The 10969-nt window shown below is 42.2% G+C and overlaps 1 non-coding gene across 1 annotated transcript; it reads left to right on the top strand.

Moving 5' to 3' along the window:
• The first annotated feature begins 2416 nt into the window (after positions 1-2416).
• LOC148803691 (small nucleolar RNA R71) lies at positions 2417-2523 on the top strand. Its single transcript, XR_016081629.1, has one exon. It is a non-coding gene; the product is annotated as a small nucleolar RNA R71 (small nucleolar RNA).
• The last annotated feature ends 8446 nt before the right edge of the window (positions 2524-10969 follow it).

Genomic DNA, 10969 nt, shown 5'->3' with positions numbered 1-10969 from the left:
GCATAACCCAAAGGGCATCCTTCGGTATGCAAAGGTTCCATATGGGCAAGTAAAAGTGGTCTTTTCTTGATCTTCTGGTGCAATTGGTATCTGGTTATACCCTGAATATCCATCCAAGAAACAATAATACTCATGCCCGGTTAGCCTCTCCAACATTTGGTCCATAAATGGGAGAGGGAAATGGTCCTTCCGGGTGGCTTCATTTAATTTTCTATAGTCAACACACACACGCCATCCGGTGACGGTTCTAGTAGGGATGAGTTCATTTTTCTCATTTGGAACAACAGTCATACCCCCTTTCTTGGGCACAACTTGCACAGGGCTTACCCAAGAACTATCAGAAATAGGATAAATGATCCCAGCATCTAACAACTTAATTATTTCAGCCTTTACCACTTCTTTCATGTTGGGGTTCAGGCGCCTTTGGGGCTGAACGGAAGGCTTGTTGTCCTCTTCCATCAAAATTCTGTGAGTGCAGATTGATGGATTAATGCCTTTTATATCTTCTACCTTCCAAGCTATAGCATTTTTGTGTTCCCACAACACTCTTAATAATTTTTCTCTTTGTAAGGGATTCAGCGTTGCGGAAATTATCACGGGGAGATCTGATGGTTCCTCAAGGAAAGCATACTCTAAATGGGATGGTAATTGCTTCAGTTCAAGGGTGGGGGGTTCTTAGGGTGATGGCTTACCTGATGGTCCAAGAAATTTGCCTAAGTTCTCTAATTTAAGAAACCCCTTTCCCTTGAATTGAGGCTTATCGTTCAGGTATGCTATCATGAGGTTTATTTTTTCATTTTCTCCTTCTTCAAGTTCTCCCTGCTGGAGGCAGAGTTCAAGAGGATCAGTTATTCTACTTACCTGGAAGCATTCATCAATTGTCAATTCAATGGCATCAATCATAAAACAAGAATCATCACTAGAGGGTGCATGTTTCATTGCATCAGACATTTTAAAAATTATCTCCTCATCTTGTATCCTAAGGCTGAGTTGTCCTTGTTGGACACCAATCATTGCTTTCCCGGTAGCCAGGAAAGGTCTCCCTAGGATAAGCGGGACCTCCACATCTTCTTGCATGTCTAACACAATGAAATCAACTGGAAAAATGAATTTGTCAACTTTAACTAACACATCTTCTATGATCCCCCTAGGATGTCTAATGGATCTATCAGCCAATTGTAATGCCACTCTAGTGGGTTGGGGTTCATTCAACCCCAATTTTTTGAAGATAGAATATGGCATTAAATTGATGCTAGCTCCCAGGTCACATAAAGATTTTTCAATTTTTAAACTGCCAATGGTACAAGGAATAGTGAAACTCCCTGGATCTTTAAGTTTCTGAGGCAGCTTGTTCAGAAGGATAGCAGAACATTCCTCATTTAAAGCAACTGTAGCCACATCTCCCAGTTTCATTTTGTTTGCCAATAATTCCTTCAAAAACCTTGCATAGTGTGGCATCTGGGCTAAAGCATCAGCAAAAGGAATATTAATATGTAAACTTTTAAATATTTCAAGAAACTTACCAAATTCCTTCTCCAATTTTTGTTGCTTCAGCCTGTTAGGGAATGGAACTTGTGGCTGTTGGTGCATCCCTTGTTATGCTTCTGGTTGTTCCATCTTCTGTTGTCTAGTCCCAAGGCTTGTTTCTGCCTTGGGTTCAGCCCAATTCTTCTTTTCTACCTCGGGCAACTCTTTTCCACTCCTTAAGGTAATAGCTTGCACCTACTCTCGTGGATTCACTTCAGTGTTGCTTGGAAGAGTTCCCGGCAGTCTGGAAGAGATTAATTGTGCCAATTGCCCCACTTGGTTTTCTAGGTTTTTGATTGAGGCTCCCTGGTTCTGGAACCTAGTTTCTACACCTGCTATAAATTTTGTCATCAGTTCCTCCAAATTGGATTTTGGTTCAGGCTGATGATAAGTCTAGTGGAACAGCTTGGAAGTATGCTGATTTGGCCAGGACTGGTTTGAATGTCCCCTCCATCCTGGATGAAAAGTATGGTGATTTTGGTAACCCTGCTGTCTTGACAAATTGTTGACATAGTCAACTTGTTCAGTAGATGGTCTGAACTGATTTCCAACTTGGCAGTCTGTACTGATGTGGCATCCGCCACACAATTCACAATTAAGAGGCTGCACATGCATGGCAGCTATCTGCATTTCATCTATTTTCTTACTGAGTGCTCCTATTTGTATAGATAGTGTCGTATAAGTGTCAACATTATGCAAGCCTTGCTGCTTCCTAGTTTGAGTTCTTTCCGAATGCCACTGATAGTTGTTGGCTGCCATTTCCTCAATAAGTGCATGGGCAACCTCAGGAGTTTTATTATTTATGGATCCTCCGGCTGCAGCATCTAATATGGTCTTATTTGAGTCAGTAAGACCATTATAGAAAGTCTGCACTTGCAGCCAAATGGGGAGGCCATGGTGAGGAACTCTTCTTAACAGCTCCTTGTATCGTTCCCATGACTCATATAAAGATTCCCCCTCTTGCTAGAAAAAAGTAGTGATGTCATTCCTCATTTTAGCAGTTTTAGAAGGGGGAAAATATTTAGAGAGAAAACGGCTGGCCATTTCGTCCCATGTAGCTATTGATCCTGCCGGTAATGAATTCAGCCATGCTTTGGCTTTATCCTTCAAAGAAAATGGGAATAATCTCAAACTAATGGTGTCATCACTTACCCCATTGTGTTTGAAGGTGTCACAAATTTCTAAAAAGTTAGAAATGTGTGCATTGGGATCTTCGTGGGCCAATCCACAGAATTGCACCGTGTTTTGAATCATTTGTATGATGGCAGGTTTGATCTCAAAGTTGTTAGCAGCAATATTGGGCCTGATAATGCTGGAGGCAGCTCCAGTGAGAGTGGGTTTGGCATAGTCCATCATAGTCCTCTGCTCAGCCATTTCTTGAGCTTCTTGAGCTTCTTGAGCTTCTTGTGCTTCTTGTCTGACTTGCCTAGCAGCTCTCAAATGGACACGGAGAGTCCGTTCAATCTCTGGGTCATAAAGGATCTCTTCCAGTTCAGGTCTGCTTGTCATAAACTATTAAGGTCAAAGCAATAAAAAGGCCAATATTCACAAAAGAAAATAAATAACTAATCCTATCACAACTGAAAATGTAAAGTGATTATTGGAATACAAAAACCTACATCCTATCATGAATAAATGAAGCTGATTATACTAAAAGTAGATTTAAACCAACATCTTATTCAAGGTTCCTTTATCTACATCCATCGATTGCAACATCTGAATTCAGATCCAATTTAGTTGAGTTCAGATCTGCAAGTCTTTGGTATTGTTAGTCCAGAGAAATTAACAAATAATAATTCAGATCTGAGCTGTATATCTCATACACACTCATTGGTATACAGTACAATATACATCTATCAAATCTGTGATGCGTTAGGGCTGATATCAGAGTTAGGCTTGGTTTAAGGATTTTTAGCTCTACATTTGAAGCCCAAACCTGTATAGCTTATGCATATCAAACACTTGCTAAGACCTGAAAAATCAGATCTGCAATGTTTGGTATTGTTAACTGCTGCAAGAGATTTAAACATCAGTCCTAATATAATCCAAACATCAATTCAGATCGGGTGCAAGAGATTTAAAAGATAACAAAACATCAAGTTCAAAGAAATTTCAGATCATGTACTCATACTGCCTCAGATTCTCATGTAATTTAGATCTGATTTTACCATTCATGGCTTATATTTCATCAATGAGGCAAGTCTGATGCATCAAATGGTGCTGTTACTACCCGAATTTACATCAGAATAGAGTGGGTTCAGGTTTGAGTTCATCATGCATTCAGATTTGCAACTAGCTGAGCTCAAATCTGAGCTTAAATCTGAGGTTCAGATCTGAAGGCTTACATATCATTCTTTCAAATATTTTTCATTCCTCGCTACCCTTTGATCCCTGAAGCTAATCTGATATCTCACATTGTGAATGGGGTGCCAAATTCTCATCAGAATTGAGTAGGTTCAGGTCTGAGTTCATCTGAACTCAGATCTGAACCTAGCAGATTTGCAACCAACTGAACTCAGATCTGACCCCAAGTCTGAGTTCACATCAAATTTCTTTCATTCTTTGCTACATTTTCAGCCATGAGACAAGTCTGATGTATCAAAATATCAGTCATAATTGTTAGACAGTTTTGTATGCCCTTAGCTTCAATCATTTTGATGTACTTTTGTTATTTAGTGGAAATAAATAAAGTGCATGTTTGATTCATATTGTTTGGTTTAATTCTGTGTAAAACCCTAAAACTGGACATTTGTAGAGACTCATGTTAGTTTTAAATGTTCACAGCCGTTGGATAAGTCTGGGGAGATTTATCCTGCCAAGGCTGATACTGGTGTGCCACCAAGTGTTGGGATGGCCTGTCTCAGCCATCAGGGTAAGACCCGAGGCACATACAGCATGGGATTACTTGAATCCTTGAACCGGACCAGATTTCCAGTCTTGCCCTGGACCTTGGAGATAGATGGGCAAAACTGGAAAGTTACACCTGACCCCTAGACTCGATTATGACACTTCACTAGGTGTTGGATCAGGCTGCCTTTGATATGCCAATCAGTGAGATCCTTAGTGGGGATCAAAACCTGGGTATGTTGGGGCAGTTTGAGAATTCATCTGAGTGGGTGGTCATAGTGACAGAATCAGCCACTTTGTCGGACAAAGGGTAATGATCGGGAATGCACTCTCTCTGATGGAAACCAAATTGCCGGCAGTTGATTTCAATCGTTGGAATTTTGTTTTTGCAAAATTAATATATTTACATATATATGTACGGTTTCAAAATGTTTGCAAATGGTTTTAATTCCCGGGATCCATGTGAGAGGAGAGTGCGGCACTGTTCCTTGCAGCCGAGGGAGAGGTCCTCTCTTGTCGGGCAGTGCTTGATCATTAAGGGCTGAGAGGTTAAGTGTAAGACCATTTAGGATAATACCTGATGGGCTAATCTTGCACCTGCCCACAGTCCCTGGGTTTTTATAAGATGGCTTGGCCCAGGGACCACTTAATGTAAGTGTTGGGCCCATAGGGTTCATACGATGGACTCAAGGGGTTCATTGAGATTTTCAGTGAATTTGGCTGGGCCTTGTATTAAAGGCTGGGCCGAACCCATGTGGCTGGTGTGTAGATCAATGCTTGGGTCCCACGCCATACAAAGAAGCCCAACTGGGCAGCAGATTGGAAACTAATTAAACACTGAATACTTAATGGGCCAAAAGCCCATTTCGAAGTGGGCTGATATGATCACCCATCAATGGGGCGAATTTGAGATTGAAGTTAGCAAAAAGGATTGGGCTCTTAGCCTTATCCACTCTTAGAGACCAAATTCAAATCAGATTTGAATCTGGTAACCTCCTGATAAGATCAGGAGTAAGCTAACTCTATCTGGGAAAGGGATTAAGATTATCCCCTATCCAAATACTGATTTGGATTGGGATAACTCCTAATTAGGAGATTTCTTAATCAAGAAGAAAAGAGAGGAGAATTTTGAATGAACCAAGAGAGGGAAATCAGATTTCGATCCAAGAGGTTCTGGTAAGCAAGAAAGGTTCCTGCGAATTGAGATTAGATCTCATTCTCTCCAGAAAAGAAAACAGTTCAGCCTTTTCGTTTCTGGAAATCTCCTCGTGCCGCCGCCATCTGCATTGTTGCAAGATTTGATCTTTGCAGAAAAGAAAGTCAAGAAACCAGTTCTTGACATCAGTCTTGCAAGAAAGACTGAAAGAATTCAGTGTTTAGTACATCCAGGGGATTCTTGTGAAGGATCCAGTGTGTAGGACGCACCCTGCTGGTTCTGTTCCATCCACAGCTGTGTCATCTTCAGCAGGGACAGATCTTGGAGCATTCTTTGGGCGTGAACACCAACTTTGGGAGATACTGCTTCTCCGGATCAGGTATAATCCTCCCATTTATCTTTTGGTACAGATCTGGTTTGATTAGGGTTCAAGTAGATCCTTGAATATTGTATTCTAAATTCAGGGAATATGATTCCCAGTTGGGAGAAGGTAGGAAATTTTTGAAATTCGCCCCACCCATTCCGCAACCTTTATGGCGTCCATTAGATGGATCCTACCATTCTTTCAGTGGTATCAGAGCCACAGGTTCGAATCTTGAACCAAAAGAAAATCAGATCTGACCCTGCGCAGATGGATAGAAGGTGTTCTTTCAAGATTTGCGCAGATTGTTTTCTTTTTTTTTTCAAGAAACTGTTTCTTGTTAAGGGCGATTGATCTGAAATTAATTTCTATTAAATCCAAAATTTATTTGGAATTGTTCTTTATTTATTTTGATTTAATGGACTGTTCAAACCTGGAGATCGCAGTGCAGTTTTAGCGCAGATGGTCTGCGCACCCTTTTTCTTTTCTATTTATTTATTTCATTCAATTCGGTCTGTAAATAATTTTTTTTTATTTTTAGACTGAATGTATAGGATTTGATCAAGAATGTAATTAATAGAAATAGGATTTCTGTTATTTTTCTTGATTAAAGAAGATGGAAGAAGATGGCGGCGCTGGAGATTTGCAGATGGAGAAATCGTTTTCTGCGATTTGCAGTTTATGAAACTGCAACCCTTGTGATTAACCTCTGTTTTGCAGGTGGTGCGAACAGTCCATAATTGTTTTGTGTTTGCTAGAAATCAAAACTATTAATTTCAGATCATTCAATAATTAATTCTTGAATTGAAAATCAGTTTTGGACCATTTCGGACTAGATTGGACCAAAACTGTTTGGACCGAATCTGGGTTTCGAAAGGGGCTGTTCTCAGTCCAATTGTCTCACACTTTTGTTCCAAATCTGATGTTCAATTACAGGGATTAATTCGGCCCACCTGTAAAGCCCAGTTTTAAAGTGTTAAAACTGCAAAAGCCCATTATTGTGAGATAAGCTGTATGGGCCGAACTGCTATCTGCGATTCAGCCCATACACCTAGTGGACATTAATCGTTAATGACTTGGTTTTTAAATGGGCCGTTGAATGGGCTTTACAGCAATTAATTGATTGGATCAATTCCTCCTTTACATGTGATGTTTGGATGTTTGATGTGCTGCGACCATGGGCCATAAGTACTTGGCCCGTGATGACTCGTTAGTGGCTCTTGCGCACACCATGGCTGAATGCACATCATTGCCATAGTGTCCCTGAAGGTCATTGGATGACCCCCCTCTTTGCCTGGTGGGCCCCACAACCCTGAAAAAGGGATGCGTACGGAACCCCTAGCCGATTAAGGCCCACCAGAAATCTGACTTTATGAAAGTCAGTGGGAGCCACTTTGGTTTGACCTAAATTAGAACTAGGCCGTAATTTTGTTCCCTCCAGCAAATATGAATGCAAGTGATAGGGAGATCCATATGATGGACTCTCTAAAGGCCTTCTGTCATTAGCACAATGATGGGTCCATCAGTAATGAGGAAACGCACCATAAAATTGGGCTATCCATTTGCTGTTGGATCTGTTAGAGTGTTTCATAAGATGATAGGGGCGTCATAGACCGATGTGGGAGGGGCTTCACCAGAAAATGGGAACTCTCTCACGGTACCTTGGCGTAACCTGAATATGATGGGTGTGCACTCACTGACAGAAGGGTTTACCTGAAAACGGCTCTGAACCTTGTCTGACAGAGGCCAAAGGGAAACTCATTTGATGAGTGGATATGATCTGTCACAGAAAGGTGGTGGGGTTATGCAGCTGAAACAGTTGGCTTCACGCACCCCATGTGATTTCCCACATTTCCAGAGACATTTCGTCGTCTCCGTCACTGAGATAGGAGGGAAATCTCAGAGATGAACAAATGGGAATGGAACATAGATTAAAAGCCATATCTATGTAGGTAAACATGAATCAAACTAAGGTTGTGGACTAACGATTTTGCTGTTTTATCAGAAAATGGCAAACGGTCAATTTGCAAAGCTTCTAGACGATAACAAGCTTAAGGGCCCAAACTATGCCGACTGGTACAGAAATCTTATGCTGGTCCTAACTTCTGAAAAGTTAGACAAGGTAGTGAAAAATCCTGCCCCGGAACGTCCGGGTGATAGGGCTTCTGAGGCCCGTAGGAGGGACTACCAAGATTGGGAGGATAAGAACTCCCTAGCCCGCTGCTTTGTCATTGCCTCATTAGACAACTCAATACAGAGGCAGTTCGATCAGATCGAACTTGCCAAGGACATATTGGACAGTCTAAGGACAATGTATGAGGAGCAGAACCGTTCTACTCGACAGAAGGTCCTGAAATTGTTCATGACCGCGCAGATGACCAAAGGGCAGAAAGTTCATGACCATTGTCTTCGGATGATGGGATACATCAACGAACTTGAAGCTCTTGGATCCGGGCTAGATCTTGGCACGCAAGTGGATGCCATCCTAAATTCTTTGCCCTCTTCCTTCAATGCGTTCACTATGAACTACAATATGAATAAGCTGAATGTCAGCGTCCAGGAACTCAGCAATATGTTGCAGAGGGCCGAGGATTTACTCAAGAAGGATGAGCCTGTGGTTATGCTTGCTGAAGCTAACAAATCGGGCAAGAGAAAGAGAAAGGCAAAGAAGCCCCAGAAGAAGACTACCAAACCCAAGAAGCAGAAGAAGAACAAGGCATCTGATGTCTGTCACTTCTGCAAGCAGACCGGCCACTGGAAGAGGAACTGTCCTACCTACCTGGAATCTAAGAAAGGTAATATCGAAACTTGTGTCATAGAAACTAATATGTTAGTTACTTCTGTGTCCTGGTGTGTTGACTCCGGGGCTTCAACTCATGCGTGTAACTCACTGCAGGGGTTCAAAGTTAGCAGAAGGCTGAGTGAAGGTGAAGTGACACTGTTCTTGGGAACAACTGCAAGTGTTGCAGCTGCGGCAATAGGAACCGTAGAATTAGTTTTTAAAGAAGGAGTCCTTGTACTTAAAGATTGTCTTTATGTACAGAACTTGAGAAGGAATTTAATTTCTGTTTCAAAATTGTGTGCTGATGGATATACTGTTTACTTTAGTAATATGATTACTGTTAAACGGAATAATAAATTCATCGCATGCGGGGAGCTAGAGAACGGTCTCTATGTTCTGCATCCTTCTTTGGAAACTAACTTGACCGAAACTACGTCGGTCGAAAATCCCAAGAAAAGGACTCGTGATACAGTAAATCTCACGTGCCTCTGGCATTACCGACTTGGCCACATCGGTGTCGACCGAATCACAAGACTGGTAAAGGATGGTCCTTTGGATTTTCTAACCGTAGAAAATCTTCCCACTTGTGAACCTTGCCTCCAAGGTAAGATGACTAAGCGGCCATTTGACGGTAAGCCTGAAAGATGTGCAGGCACACTTGACCTAATACATACTGATGTATGTGGTCCCCTGAGTGTTAGGACACGGAATCAACACGTGTACTTCATCACCTTTACAGATGATTTTTCACGATATGGTTACGTGTACCTAATGAGACATAAGTCTGAATCATTTGAAAAGTTCAAAGAGTTCAGACAGGAAGTCGAGAAACAGTTAGGGAGAGAAATTAAGGCCCTTCGATCAGATCGAGGTGGCGAGTATCTCTCTGATGAATTCAGGGACTACTTAAAGGCCAATGGGATAGTGTCACAACTAGCTCCTCCTGCTACACCTCAACTCAATGGTGTTTCAGAGAGGAGAAATAGGACCTTATTAGACATGGTCCGGTCACTTCTCGTACGCTCAGAATTACCCACATCCTTTTGGGGATACGCATTAGAGACTGCTATCTACGTGCTGAATAGGGTTCCAACCAAATCAGTTCCGAAAACTCCATATGAGCTTTGGACCGGAAGGAAGCCAAGTGTGAGACACTTGAAGATTTGGGGTTGTCCTGCACACGTTAAAAGAACAAGTGCGGACAAGTTGGAATCTAAAACCAGCCGTTGCCTGTTTATAGGCTTCCCAAAGGATTCGGTGGGTTATCTATTCTATGACCCAAGTGAGCAGAAAGTGTTCTGCAGTCGAAACGCCCGATTCTTAGAATCCGATTACATCCTGGACACCCATCGTCAGGAAATAGTTCTTGATGAGGAGAGCTCAGGAGCAGTGGGAGATGACCCACAAGTTCCAGGTAATGACCAACCTAGAAGGTCCACCCGGGTATCCAGACCACCAGTCCGATATGGTTATGACCAGGATAGTTACCTAGTGGAAGCCTTGACTAGTGAAGAGGATCCCGTGTCTTACGCGGAAGCTATGTTAGACATAGACTCCCAGAAGTGGGTGGAGGCCATGAGAGCCGAGATGGACTCAATGGAGACCAATGGAGTCTGGACTCTAGTGGATCCGCCCTCCGGGGTAAAAGCAATTGGTTGCAAATGGATCTACAAGAGGAAGAAGGGCCCCGATGGCAGGATTGAGACCTTTAAAGCTCGATTGGTGGCGAAAGGGTATACTCAGAAAGAAGGCATCGACTATGAGGAAACCTTTTCACCGGTGGCCATGCTTAAATCCATTAGGATCCTGCTAGCTGTAGCAGCGTACCATGATTACGAGATTTGGCAAATGGATGTCAAAACAGCGTTCCTGAATGGAGATCTTAGTGAAGATATCTACATGCAGCAGCCGCAAGGCTTCATTGCTGCTGGTCAGGAACACATGGTATGTAAACTTAATAGATCCATATATGGACTTAAGCAGGCTTCTAGGAGTTGGAACATCCGTTTTGATTCTGCAGTCAAAACGTTTGACTTTGAGCAGAATCCGGATGAGCCCTGTGTTTACAGGAAATCCAGTGGGGATAAGATCACCTTTTTGGTCTTGTACGTGGACGATATCCTACTCATTGGGAATGATGTAGGAATGTTGACTTCGGTCAAGGTATGGCTATCACAGCAGTTCTCCATGAAAGATCTTGGAGAAGCTTCATACATACTGGGTCTTCGACTCTATAGAGATAGATCGAAGCGGATAATTGGATTGTCCCAGGCTGCTTACATTGACAAAATTGTCA

The sequence above is a fragment of the Nelumbo nucifera genome, chromosome 1, assembly GCF_055504915.1.
Source record: "Nelumbo nucifera cultivar China Antique chromosome 1, China Antique-T2T, whole genome shotgun sequence".
Lineage (NCBI taxonomy): Eukaryota > Viridiplantae > Streptophyta > Magnoliopsida > Proteales > Nelumbonaceae > Nelumbo > Nelumbo nucifera.
This window is presented reverse-complemented; position numbering and strand designations above follow the sequence as displayed.